The following is a 15,676-nucleotide window of genomic DNA, read 5'->3' on the forward strand; positions in this document are numbered from 1 at the left end:
AAGAAGGGTGCAGCTGAGCTCTGCCCCACTTGGGATTCAATAACCAACTCAAAGCATACACAGGGCCTCTATTAATAGCACAGAGAATTCCCCTACTCTAAAATGATACACTCATTCTGCCACAGGATAATTTAGCACTAGGTTTCATGTCACTTCTGTAACATGCTCAGTGCCATGGAGCCCTGTACTACTTTTCCAGGCAAGCTGTACTTCAGCTGAAACAACACTGAGGAACATAATATAGTTACTGTCACGATCGTCATCCCTCCTCTAGAGGGCACTCTGACCCTTTTGTATTTTAGTTTCATTATTACGCTCACCTGCCCCCTGTTCCCCGTTTATTATTTAAACCCCATGCCTCCGAAGCTCAGGGCTCTGCATTAGAAGACGGACGCCCAGAGGCCCACCTAGCATCAAGTCGCCCCACGTCCACGGCTTGAGGGCATAGGCTTCAGAACCAACTCAGTATGGGGCTCGGAGCCCCTGGCCTCGTTATCTTGTTTTTAACTTCCTTGTTCCTGTTCTTGTCCCTGATCCCGTTCCTGATTTTAATCATTTGTCTTGGACGGATCTCCCAGCACTTGGACCCTGGACTGCACCCTAGTTTCCCGTTTGGACTTCCCTCGTTTGGACTTGTTCGCCTGTGCTCCCCCCATGCACCTGGATCACTGTCGGCATTGCCCCCTGTTCATCATCCAGTCCCTCCCTCACCGTGTTTTCCCTGTAGCCCTTCTCCAGTCTCTTCCAGATTATACCGTCTGCATAGGGTCCTAAACTACGCACTTCATGGGAGTCAGGACTTGCTCCCGTTTCAGTTAGTCTCCCTGGGAAAGAGAAATAGAGGTGCATATTCACCTTTTTTGTGAATCCTGCAGCATAATCCAGGTAATCACAGTTGGCTCAGTGAAAATCAAAATTTACTTTGACAGGAAACAGCTCATTAAAATCCTTACCACCTTATAGACAACATTATAATTCCTATTTTAGATGTATGTGATTTGAGGGATATTGTTATGTGAAATTTAACATTAAACCCTTGTGCCATGTGGTTTTGCTTTGTATATTCATGCTGTCATTTACTAAGGTACACTCCAATGTTATGCTGCATGAGGATACATTTTTTTCTGAGATTTTTCTTTGCATAATGCAACTCCGGGTACATCTGCCAATCTTCCTATAATACAGGGCAGTGCTTTAGTAATACTAGAAAGACCAAAAGACCCTCAGACAGATCCATTCAAGTAATCCCCCACACAAACCCAACCAATTTGATTACTTCAAAGCCATAGATAAAATTATTTGAATGTTCTCTTAACCACAGTTACAACATGTTGTTAGATTATATTTACTCCAGATTATAATTACTCCATTTTTAACAAAATTGCATCTTGATTTTATATTTGATCTGTTCAAATTATTCTCTCGTTCTAAGTATAGTCCACTAGTGCTGCTTTTTTTATTAATTCTGTGGAAATTTCAAGCAACAGTATTGCCACAGGCAAACCGTACTCTGGACATACGTCAATTTCTGGAACATGCTAAATTTCAGATCTTTTCATTGGCATTTAGTTTTTGTGTATCAGGCCACCAAAGCCCCTTTTATGAGTGATAGTACAGTCTATCCCTGTCTATCTAATGACTACACAATATAATGCCTTTTTTGATATATTTCAAAAAGATGTGATTTATGTGTTGACATCTCATGACTTACTGAAATATGTTTTAATTCAGAAGTTAACTAGACTAAATTAAAATACTTTTCCCAATCTATGCCCTTGTGTCAGTGCAGTTTTTTTTAACTAGTGTTCAACTCAGTTAAATTAATTTTCACTTTGAATACGGAATGGAATTCAGTGGCTTTGTATCCAGGCTTATCAGACACGCAGTTGCCACAGAATTTATTTTTCATTCCAACATCCCATGTTTGTGCACAGTAGGGAGCTTATTTCAAGAGAACAGCTTTTCATTATGCCAGTATCTTGAAGATAGTTAATAATAGACAGATCTGGAGTATCTGTTAGAGAACTGTGCTGTCACAGCAGCTGGTGTACAAAAGAAAACAAATCTTCAGCCACCTCCCTTTGCTTTCCATTATTTAGCATTAACAGATGGCAGTGTTTTTTGATCTTATTCAGGTAAAAACCAGCTCGTTCTGCTGTGTGAGTGAACATTGGTGAGCACTGGTCCCTATGTAGCTTGCCTGCAAACGATAACTGCTCAGCCACCTCCTCATTCAGAAACGTGACATTTCCGAAGTGGTTATGTGGTTATCTTGTTGAGGTGCAAAGACTTGTGCTTTCCCAGATCATGGCCTATCATTGAAAGACCATGTTCAAGTGTAACATCGGCCAGAGTAAAATTTGCTTGCAGTGAGCACCCAAGTTGGCAAGTGACAGTGCACTAATTCAGTCCAGCCTTCAGTATATACAGCAGATGGCACAAAGCGTCTCTTGGTAAGTAGTACATATTGGTTCCTTGCTGTGTTTTTCTTTCTTGAATTTCACCAGATTTAACATTCAACATGTGAAATCACCTTATCGCCTGTGCACAATTGACTCTCTCACTGGTGAAGTCAACAAAATCCCTTTACTGATAAGAAAGTTTATCAGTAATGACACTAAAACATGTAATCATTCATATTTTTTATTATTATTATTATTATTATTATTACTATTATTAACAAGTAATAGGTTTATTCCATGCTGAAAAAAAGGGAGAAAGATAACACAATGTTTCTGACATGAAGCCTTCTTCAGGTGTGAAGTTTGTTGGGTTTCTACAGTGATTTAAGCATTCTTTGCTAAAGTCAAAGACTGGAAAAAAAGACAATTGCTCCAATTTTCTACAAGCAAATAAAATTACATTTCAAATCATCCCAGTACGAGCCCAGCAGTGTCTAATCCTGGTTCAGGTTCAAGCAAATCAACCCTGTCTTATAGACAGACCTACTGTATAAGAAGACAGATAGGAAGAAGAAACAGTTTAGAGTCACCTTCAAATTGGAGATAAAATGCTGATGCTACCCCCAAAAAGCAATAACCTGTCAACAACGTTAAAAAAAAATAATGATCGAAGATTATCAAAAAAAAACTAAGAAGATGCGTCACTCTAGAAGAAGAAAGGAGTATTAAAATGGTTTAATGTCTCTGGAATAAAAATGTGGATTGAAATATAATCCTGTCTGTCCAGGAGAGGAACCTGAAGTGTCAGAGTTGTGCACTAAGCCAGAAGGGATTAGTCACTCAAAGGCAGCATGGGGCCACCTCGCCAGCAGCACCTCGCCTCTCCCAACAGAGAGAGACTGTACCCAGATGAGTCACAGAACCACACATGCATTTCAGGAATATTAGATACACCAAATGAATAACCTCCAATTCTGTCTAGGTGCATGACAGTGTACTCCTAATAATTACCCCAGGGAATTGTTACAATTTTTGTATATAAACCATTGGTGCAGAAAGAGCTTCTGTGACAGAATATCAATGGGACCCAACAAATGTGGTATTTTTGCATGGGCCATTGTGTGTACGTGTTGTCCGGTTCATTAGGGGTGTTGGTGGATTGATACTAGGGTTGGTTGACTGTGTGGATTGAGTCAGGTCTATAGGCCAGCAGTTTTCCAGCATGTATTTTTTAAAGAGTGCAGGATAGATTAACAGCAGTGTTGGAGTGGCTCATGTGTGAAGGCCCACCCAAAATCCATCATCAGACAGGAATATTCCACATGCGGTATGTTGAGATAGATTCACCTTTTTTATAATGAGAGTAGAGAGAAGATGCATTTTCTGAACATGCATAGGAATTGGATTATCAGATTATTCCAAACCAAACTTGCATCGCTTTCCATGCTGGATTTGCAATTTACAAATTTCTGTTACTAAAGACCTTTTAAAATTGCTTTGGTCAAGCCAGTTTTGACACTTTTCTTTGTGTGTTTGCAGGACTATGAACTATTTACCAGTTATTACTATTTTTCTCTTTAAATTTTTTTACCTTTAAACTTATATAGCCTGAAACATATTGAATCCAGCTGGGATAGTAGTACATTTTAATTTTCTTCTGCTCTGCTAGTGCTAAAAAGAGATTCAAGCAAACCCATTTTCTGTATAGATTTTGCAAGAAGCTCAATCAATACAGCTTTGCTCTTAGTTTTAGTTGGTGAAAAACAAATTGTAAATTATTCAACACAAAAATAGCATGTATTTAATCCATCCATCTATTTTCTAACCACTTTATTCAATGCAATGTCATGTGGGAGACAGAGTCCATCCCAGCAATCAGCAGGCACAAGGTGGGGTACACCCTGGATAGGAAACCAGTCCATCACAGGAATGTATTTAATATTTAATTAAGAAATAAAAAAACATTCGATTAAAATACATGTTTATTTTTGTTATTGGGCACACAGTAAAGGTGCTAAAAAGATAAGACAGTATTTTAAAACAATAGTTCCAGTGTATTTTTTAATGTTTTTAAGGAAAATGTCTCTGTTTTCTCTAACATTTTCTCAAAATGTAATCAACAAACATGTGACAAAGCTAATTATTTTCAGTAATTATTATTTTTAGCTTTGGAAAGAAACAAAGGGAATTTGTCACAGTGGGCCAATAACACACAGCAGACCTGAGCTGACAATATCTGAACTATAGGCCTGCATACCAAATGAGCTTCTTAAGTAGTTGAACCAATCAAGATCCCAGTGTTTATTTCTATATATTCCATTTTCCAATGCCCTTTATTCTTTATCTTTCATTTTAATTGCCTTTTCTACCTCACTGATCTTATATTCCTTTTCACTCTCTGCCTCATCTCACTCATTTTACCCTTTTCCATATTTCAGTAGAACACTGTGAATGGGATTAATAAATAAATTCAGCTCAATTACGGAGAACAGTTTCAATGATTCTCGCAGGTTACAGTAGGCATTCTGAATGCTGTCAATGCTTCAATCATCTGTATGGTAAATCATTAAATTATTTTTCTTAACTCCATAATTGAATTCATTTAAATTATTTTCTTACTATAGATGATATAGTATGACAAATACTACACTTAGAAGCTTTTTGTGGGTAATTTCACTAAGTAGTATATCTAACTCAAGCGGAATGCTCCTGTGTGAGTCACTGTACGCTAAAGGTAGTTATTTGGTATTTTCCTTTAATTTGTAACGTGTTTAACATTTTTCAAATTCTTTGTCACAAACCATATTTGTGATGTTGTGTAAATAAACTGTGTAATATTAAGGTGTTAAATGAACTGAGACATTTACATGGAGACATTAACGTGGGTAGTGTCTTTACACTTGTTTCAGAGATCAGTAAATGTTGCTGCATATTTTCAGTCTAAATTTAACAGGCTCAATGGTAAAATATACTTTCACCCCCCACCAAAAAAACAAAATTGCATATTGGCACATGTAATTCCAGGAGAATCCTTTTTTATTGTATTCATACTGTATATACATTTTTATAAATGGTAGAAATGTCATTCACGGTTCCTGTTTCACAAATGGTACGTAATGGTAATTTCAGGTATACAGTAGGTGCCACAGTATATAAGGCTTTGTTGGGACATCTCACATGTAGTTATTATAAATTACATTTACATTTTTTTGTCCTAAAGGACCTCAAGCTGCTTTTCTTCTAGGTGCATCCACCACTGAAGCACATCAGTAACCTGCATGATACATGAAGCCATTGTGCATCAGCAACCCTACAACACAGCGGGCAAGGTGGACAGTTGAGAAAATTCATTTGGTGAAGAAATTAAGAAGGGAGCTTTGGAGCTTTAGACCAAATTCTGCAAACAAATCAGAATTCAACTGCTCCCTACTCTTTCAGTTTAAGTACTCTTTCAAATAGTGCCATGGAATTTCTAATGACCAAATACTGAAGACCTCCATTACAAATCTTCCCTAAAACTTTTTCTAAAAGACAGCACTTCCTACAGCAGGGTTCCCAGTCACTTGTGGTATTTATTTGGCGATTGTGGCACATATGGAAGAGTGCCACCTACAGATCTGCCAAAAAACATTATTTCAGATCAGTTTTCTTAGATAGTTACCTTGAAATGCAGACACTCTGGTCAACTACCAAGGGTTCTCTAAGCTCTGGTGGAAAGTAATGACCTGGAACTCAAGGATTCATGGGCTTTTGAACTTTTATAGATTTTAGCGCAGTTCTAAAGATCTGTAATGTGGCACCTAAATTAAAGTTTTGATGAAATGGCTCGTGTTCATTTCCTTTTACCAATTCTGTGTCATATACAGTAGATTTACAGTGAAGCACCCATATTACTGATTAGATTGCTTGTCGCATAGTTTCTGGCCAAAACTGCCAGTCATTAATAATGTGCAGTACATTAAGGAATCAATGAAAAATATTCACAGGGTTCCAAGTGGAAACCTCCTTCAATGAAGTCGAAAGGGTCATATTAGATTGTATTTTTATATTAACAGACATAATTTACCTAGTTTAAAATATAAGTTAATAGAAACACTTCAAACATTTTGTCTTATCCTTATGCAGTGCAGACAAGGACCATCGATAATTAAGACAATATAAATACTGGAGCAGTCTTTTACAGTTATTTGGCCAAACAATTTTATTAACAAATCTGTCCTTACTAAGATTCAGTTATTTTTTTTATTAATTTTATCTTTCCTTCAGCAAACATTTGCCTATTTCAATCAACCAAAGGGTTTGCTAAATCCAAAAATATCACTCTTCCACCGAAATCTTGTGATATTATATTGACATTGTGAGAAAAATGTTTTAACGCTGTAGATTTGCCACTTAAGTTTATATGTATTGTATGTGCAATAAAGATAAAGCAAGGGTTTAAAAATCCATGGTTTTTTTCTTCACACTGGTCTTGGCTATGGTGATGCTTGATATATTTTTCAACTTGGAAAAGATTTATTTCTCAGCTAAATATTGCTGAAACCATTTGTCTGCTCGTCCCTGTCTTTTGCCTAGACGGCAAGGTCTCAATTTTTTTGTTTTAAAGAAGTCATGTGATGTATAGGTGTCATAGGGGGTCAGGGTGTTCCATGGGACTGTAATAACAATGAGCTGCCAACAGAGACCGCAAAATAAGGATTCAAAGACATAAATATTTTTAATATTTAATTTTAATCACAAATTGTATTACTGACTTTTTGAAAGGTGCATTCTCACTTGAGTTCTTTATTGGGAAGTTTGTGTATACAAGGGTGTGCCAGTGTAGGATCTGAAGGATATGTAGACTGGCAGAAGTAGACTGAACAGAGTTAAGAGTATAATATTTCCAGTTATGTAACAGTTTTTATGACGTCTTTACACTCCTCGAATGACCTAACGTTGAAGGTTTCATTCCTGAAACGTGGAAAATATCAGCACAGGAGCAGAAACTGACACGCGTGGATGCTATTATATTCAGTCCCTAGTGGTTACGTTATGAATACTCAAAGGTGAATTTATGTTGTAGCATATTTTAGTTTTAAGGTCCTCTGAAAGACAATAAGGTAAAAGCCACGCACACGCAAATGGAAAATTGTCTTTACCCGAAGTTTTGTATTTGCCAAGGAAGAATTTTAACTCTTTACCCTAAGAAATCCCACAGCCGGCAGAGTAATCCTACTCCGTTGGGCCCCTGAGCAAGGCCCTTAACCCCAACTGCTCCAGAGGCGCTGTACAATGGCTGACCCTGCGCTCTGACCCCAACCTTCTCTCCCTGTCTGTGTGTCTGTGTCTCATGAAGAGCAAGCTGGGGTATGTGAAAAGACAAATTCCTGATGCAAGAAATTGTATAGGGCTAATAAAGTGATGTTATGTTATGATGTTATGAAATTTATCAAACCAAGGAAATCTTTATGATGAGGGCCTTTGCACAAAAGTTCTGTGTGGCAGTTATTAGGCTATATCAACTGCATAAACAATACAGAGAAAAATGGTTTTCACAGATTGCCATGTTAATTGAAAAATCTTTGAGTTTATTGAATCTTATACGTGGAGTTATTTATTCCATATTTACTACAAGTATTTATTACTAGTGTCTCAGCATCTAACATTTTTTCTCACACTGAAAGTCTGCTGTCATGCTACAATATAACTTGCTTCACACTCCAATGAAGTGCAAATGTTCAAGAAACACCAAGAGGTTGTTTATAGTCCATAAATCCTTGACTTCAAATCCTGCTGAACTCTGTCTTGCTGTGTTATTCTTTCTATCACCTAACAGGAATACTGCACTTCTGTGGGGATTATCCACTCCACTTCTCCACAAAGCGTTTACCTCACTGATAATGCATTATTTGATTACAGAAAAATTCAAATCCATTCAAATTCTGAAGACCTATCTTGCACGCTTGTAGAGCATGGTAAGTGACTGCAAAGCCACTTCAACTTTTAAAAATGCCTCTTATTTTTTCTGCCTCTGGCTTCCTTCAGTTTGAAACTCCTATGCACCAACAACTCCTGTGCACAAATATTACTTCTTTTTAAGTCTCTCATGAATTTCAAAGCTCTTGCATGGCAATGAGAGCAGAGCTGCCGAAGCACTAGCACAGCACACTTCAAAAACAAGTTTGTGATATTTCCTGTACGCACTGAATTGTAATCAGAATTTTAAGATAGTTCTTTTGCCTTTATTCATTTTTTTTAATCTAGTTTTGCCAGAACTGTTGGAGTGGCAATTAGATTAATTTAGCAGAATGTGGGAGTAAATGAATAAGCCCTTGTTGTTGAAATCCGTGGAAAATTGACAAAATTGCTACTTTATCTACAGTTAATTTTAAGAGCCTAAAAATGAATCAACCATTTCCCAAAACCATGTACTGTTTGAAGTGTTTAAATAAGAACATAGCTTCCCATACATCTGTCATGAGAAATGAAGATCACATTTTTAATTCATTTATTTGCAGTATTTTTTAAAGATTTGTTTTCTCAAGTTGCAGAAGCCTTTGTTTTGCAAAATACGACAATAGCAGCTCTGATGAGTAAATGAAGGCTTCAGATTCCCATTTGGCATTAACTTTTTCTAGTTCAAGAAAGAGAATGGTCTCTCTGTTCACTGCAGTAAATAAATGTGTGCATGGTACTGCATCATATATACAGTAATATATATTCCCAGGTTTCTGGTTATTTTAATTTAATAAGGCAAAATAATTAAGCTTGGACTCTGAAGGGTTCAAACACCAAATGGGAACATGCATAATAGAGGCTTAGTCATGAGGTCTAGGTTATTTCATCAACCGGCCTGGCTAATATGACTAGGATTCTGATAGTTGGGGTATGTAACTGTCTGGTTAACTATGCAACAGTAATCTCTTTGGTTTGAAATGCCATCTGTAAGATTTGCCTCCATCCTCTATCTGATATTCAAGCATTGTTGTTGGTGTGGGAATGGTGTGGGCAGTGGAGCCTGGACTCATAATTTAAAAGTTAAATAACTGGTTCATCTCTTTCATTACACTTGGGAAAACTGATGGATATTCAGCATTTACTACCTAAACTTTTAATTTATATCAAATATTTTACACACCTAGTGAACTGGAGCTTTTATATGACCTTATCAAAGTGGAATTAAATTGAAATAATTTTAATAATACATCTTCTGGTCATTATTATTCTGAAGACCGCCTTTATCTTTTTTGCAAAATACATCAGACTTTTTTCGACGATTTCTCACATAGAACAGCCAGTTATCAGTTTGGTAACTCAGCATGAAGATTTGAGTTGAGAAGGTGGTCAGGAATGGGCTGATTGTCATACAGTATATAAAGAATCTACAGGAACGAGACACACATGAGATGCAGTTAATGTGAGGCTGTCTACCACGACAAAGTAAAGTTTCTCTTTAGCTGTACTTAGGGTTATAAAGAGGTCATGACTGAGATAGAGATGGGTATCTTCAGAGCAGTATTGAGGTCATGCGAGGAAATGAGTCCAAGCAAACTGGTATACAGAAACAAAAGGAGAGGACCGGACACAGAGCCCAGTGACACCCCTGTACAGAAACCATACTGTACCTCTCCATAATGCTTGTTGGTGTTGACATCAGGGCAGTTTTGGAGAATGTATATGCATAATTATGTTTTAATTATGAAGAAGGAAGAAGACTCTAGCAAGTCTGCATTTCAGGGAATACATCAGCAGTAAGAATTAAACAAGAAGATTTTACTTCTCCTGTAATGATTACACTGATCTTTCTTTACATGTCCTTTCAGGAAATCCAATGTTCTCATTCCAGAAACAAAGGCATCAGAAGCCAAGATGCTAAACCAAAATCAGCTCTTATAGATATACTAATTTATTTTTAAAACCTTTTGCAGGGATGTGTCCCCCATGTTTCCATTCGTTTGGATACAAATGCTCTTTCTTTTGTATTCCTAACCCACACCTTTGCTTCAAATTTCTGCACCTTTCTGTCTCAAACACACACCTGAAGAAGGCTCCACGGGAAAAAACATTGTGGTTTTTTTTTCAATTTTCCAGCCCATCATTAACCTATACTTGTTCCTTAATTATATTTTAACCTTTTCTTTCAAACCAAGGTCTAAAAGAGCCAGTTACTTATTGCCCAGTCATTCCACTGACATTTTCACTGCATTGCTCTGTTAGTTTAAGTTCTCCAACTTGTCACAGACTTCAAAGGAAACATGGAATTTTCACTCCATTACAAAGGGCAATTGTTATGTGGGAGTACCTCAGGTAATATGTCAGCACCATTCATTCACTATTTTATATACTTTTTAAAAAAAAGTTGATGTAGAAGTTTATTTTCCTTGCAATATGATATCAGCAGTATGATATTTACCTTGTGATATTTTTAAGTAGCACTGTTATTTTGAAAGGCAGCATTTTGGGGAAGATACTTCTTTGTGTCCTGTTTCTTTAAGGATGAATGAATGTGATGTTAGGCAAATGCTAGATGCAGTACCAGGAAGCTCAGCTGCTCAGGTCATTTTATTTGGGAAAGTTGCTTTGAGTCCTCCTTCAGATTTTGAGTGCGTGGCACTGCTGTGGGCAATCACAGGCTGGAACTTTGTAGAGTCTGCCAGTTCTGCACCTGGTCTCCTCAGCAAGGGGCTGCTAGGAGGCACTGATGTGTGAAGCCTCTTTGTTGGGCAAAGTAAATATTAGAATTAAGAGTTCGAATAGCATGCGAGTTATAACTGCTAGAATATTATAGTTTTCGTTTGTGTTCTAGCTTTTTACTTTTAGCTTTGAAAGGTTAAAGTGATGCCGAGCTGAGCTTGTTCATTCCATCCTTCATTGCACAGGGCTTAATCAGTATTCCTTCCACTAGTTAGACTGCACAGAACCCATGCTGGGACAGAATACTCTTCCTTAAGCGATGACTTTGAAGCTAAAGCAAGTGGGACCATTTGTTTCAGTGTTGATGCTGCTGTTCATAAACACAAAAAAAGGACTGTGTGAATTTCTGCCCAGGTCTGCTTTCTAGAGGAACAACAGCATCAATTGTCAATTCACTGGCTGGTTTAGCACCATTTTCCAAGTCTAACATGGTCAATTAAAAAAGTTGTTTTTCAATTATTAAAATATGCAAAGCGTAACTACAAGTAACAGGTTCTACATATGTATTGGGAAGGCTGGAGACAATTAGCATAACTGTGCAAATTTCCTTCTATACTACAAGCATTAATTTCACTTCCACAATATTATACAAGTCCCCGAATGCAATAAGAAGTACTCTTAAAAAGTTGCAATCAACATTAATTGTTTTTTACCCGGGTGATGGGATACATTAGAGATATTTATTTTCCCCTAAGTTATCTGCTTTATTATAGAACCTATAATTGAAACTGCATAAAGCCCAGAATGCATACTGGTTAGTAAATGGAGCTTGTAAGTACCTTTATTTTCTTTAGCATTCCCACAGACAGCGCAGTAATTTGCTTTTTGTCTGAATCCCCAGGCAGCTGTCTGTTTTGTGGCTATGAATGGAGCCCACCCAGGATTAGATGTGCTCAGTACTGTTAAACCAAACAAACTGTCATCTTGACAGCTTCTGTCAGAGGTAGTTCAAAGGCAGAATGTGACAGTGCAGGCCAATAAAGAGATCTACTTCTGTTGAAGAGGACAGCTGTCTCGAACAGGCTGCAGGTATGTTTATTAATGGAACGATTATTATTAACATTGTTACTATGTACAAGATCAAGATTATTTGAAGTAAAATAATAATTTTACAAAACTACATTACAATAATAACACTTTGGAACAATGAAATATAGATGTCTAAAAACATCTAAAATACAAGCAAGAATCATCTTCTTCAGTAAGTCTTTTGAATCAGGTATTACATATTCTTTACATTATCCATTTTTGAAAAAAATATGCTTCATATACAGTACATTAATACTAGAAATGTTTGTATTGGAACATATGGATTGAGTAATTCTCAGTAAAAAAAAGAAATGGATAGTTACAGTGACCTGTGCTAAATTGGTGTTATAATTGCATGATAGAATAAAGCATTTCCAACACTTCCAACACTTGATTTAATACACCCACATCAGCTCTTATGCCCTTTTATAATGGTTATTGTCTTGTACGCGAGAAGCCCATGGCGATGTTTGAATGCCATTGCCCTCTTGTGTTTCTGAGAGGTATAGCACAGCTATGTTTCCAGCTAATGTCCTGTACCCTGCAGCCGTTTCAAAGACTTCTCAATAGAGGAGAAAATGGCTGTTATTCTCAGAGATCAGAACTGTTTTTATTTTCTTTTCATAGAAAATGGCTTGTTGAATTTATCCCACCTACATGAACAAAACAAGATATGTTCTGTGGGGTATTCATACATTTCTGTCATTAACATGCAAGGAGACTGATCACAGCAGTCACATTAACTTAGTGATTTTTACAAGCTTTATTTAAATTGATTAATTACATACATTTTATGTATACTGTATATGCAGGTATTCACTTGTGCTTCCATACTGTATATTGATCTTAAAATCAACTCTGTTCTATGGAGTGATCTGTCTATATCCCCCAGAAATCGATATAACCCCTTCAGAATAAAAACAAATAGCACCACTAAACAAATTTACCACAATTAGTCTATAAAGTGTGTACCTAAAATATTGACCTTGTTTTCATTATAATAATAGATCATGGTTTTTGGCTTTCTGTCTAACCTTTGTAAACATTACACTGCATTTTGCATGTCAATTAAATGAACTTGTTTCTGTCCTTTCACCCTGTCTGTAATTCTGTTTCAATTGATTTATTACATACAGTACACCAAATAATGGAATATGTGAGTTTTGGTTCAGGGATTGTAATATGCATTCCACACTAGGATCTGAGTGGAAGTACAAGTTAAAAGGTGTAAAGGGAAACATACCATTATGTATTAAATACTATCCAGTGCTATACAGTGACATTAAAAAAGCTATTTGCTACACCCACCTGAGTCCCAAAGCATTGTGTATTTTCACATCTCCATTCCACCCACTTTGGAACCACCAATCCTTAACACACACCCCCATACTCATAGCACTACCCCATACTCATAATGTTCACAGCTGAACAGAGGAGAGACTTGGACCTCCAGGAGGCTGCAGGGGTCTCTGTCAGGCCTGGTAGGCTACCCTTCCCTCAGTACTAGTTGTTGTCAAAAAAGATCAGGGAATCCAGCCAGGTTGGCACATGACCCAGGTCTGAACCTACAATCACAGAGCTTAACTTCCTCTCAGCCAGCAGCTTTACTGGCTGAAACACTTGAGTAACACCAATATGCTATTCTTTAATTGAGAACTTCAGTGTCCAGGAATTTTCATTTGGAAGCTAATTTTCTTGCAATGCAAAATGTGCCCACTAAATTAAAAAAAAAATCAAATTCAATCACCCCACATCTAACCGCATTGCTTTAAAGGATAAGGTCTGGATTAAATTGAAACATCGACCCACAAGGCAGTGGCAATTTATACACTAAAGTACTTGATGGCATTCTGTCTTCACCTAGAGGCTTCTTCCTTACTGTATCTCCAATGGACAACAGCAAGTCATCAAGTACTAGGTTGGTAATTTCTGATTTGCAGGCCAAACATTTGATCTCACACAGACCCAATTTACATAAAAATGGACCATTTGTTAAAAAAAATGAGTAATAAAATCAATTTCTATTAAATCACACTGTTTCTAAACCATCATTTTTACACCCATAGTGTGCTTAGCCCTGTGCTTGAAATCAATACTTCAGTATTGCTTTAAGTGTATAAAAAAGACTACTATGCACGTTGTGTGGAAAAATTGCTCTCGTTTTGTACAAAGATGTAGCATTGCATTGTATTATTTAAACATTATGTGCTTTTGAACCTCTGCAGTGACATTTTCTTTAAGAGTAGCTATCCAAAATGTTACAGCTCTGAAACTAGTCAATTGTTGTAATAATGTTGAATTGCATGCACTTAATCTAGAAGTGACCACTAGGTTTGTGTGTGCAATGAGGCATACGGTACTGCATGATTGTAATAATTTAGAATGGACTTCAGTAAGAAGCTTAAGAGAAGTAATCACTCCCAGACAAGGATTATCAGGATGTTCTATTGCCCTGTGTTTAATTTCCCACTGCACACCATTTTTTGATAAAGCTTCAAGCTTCTACCTAAAGAATAGCCAAACAGCAGTATAATTAAGGACTGAAGTAACTTTGCACGACTTCTAAAAATCAAATTGTCAGTTGTTAAATTTGTTGCCACTTTTGTTGTTTGTGTGGATATCCAACAAATAAATAAGAAGGCAGTGGCTACTGAGGGAGTGCAAATTCTCCTGCATCCAGTGTCTAGTTGTCCAGACCAAGGCTCCATTGAGTACTGCCTTGTATTTGATTTGAGTATTAACAGAGCACTGATTTGAACTAGCCGTTGTATGTGATATTGTTTGGAAATGGCTTGGTAACTCTTCCTAGACTAATGAGCACCAGTGATTCTTTCTCAGACAGTCACACATACCTTTTGACCTAGCTGTGACCTAGCATTACCACAAACCTGAACACTCCTGACCAAATTGACAAAGTGTCTGATCACTTGTTTAACAGCACCTGATTCTAATTACCTTCTTAACTGATATGGAAGTAGTAAGGGTCCACTTACCTTTTCACACAGGCCGTCTGAATGTTGGCTGATTTTATTGTTTAATAAATAGTGGCAAAGTACAATTTTGTGTTATTTGTCAACATGAGGTTAAATTTATCTACTGTACTCTTAGGACTTTGTGAAGACAAGATGAAGGTCAGATATGTCTAAATACTGTACGTAAAACTATAGAATCTTAAGAGGGTGTACTTTCTTTTTCACATCACTATATTTAGAAATTATCCTTTAATTATTTTCTGGACATATTTTACCTAGCAATCAGTATAAATACAAGAGTCAGCAACTCTGTTGACCTCTTGTTACTACAAAAATAATTAATAATCCTTTTTCAGATGTTCATACTGCACCTGTATAAGCTGCTTCATTATTCTTGTGGATACACACATATAATGCTCTACATTAATCATCATAAACCCTAGATTCAGAAAAAATGTGGGGCAACATGCAATCTAGTAACAATAAGTCACTTAATACATACTGTGGAGATCAATACACGAGAATTCAGAGGGTTCCAGTTCTAATATTTTTCAGGACCTTCTTCTTTAAAAAGAGGCCCATGTGTTGACAACATGA

This window comes from Atractosteus spatula, chromosome 3 (assembly GCF_055471065.1).
Source record: "Atractosteus spatula isolate fAtrSpa1 chromosome 3, fAtrSpa1.hap1, whole genome shotgun sequence".
Taxonomy (NCBI): Eukaryota; Metazoa; Chordata; class Actinopteri; order Semionotiformes; family Lepisosteidae; genus Atractosteus; species Atractosteus spatula.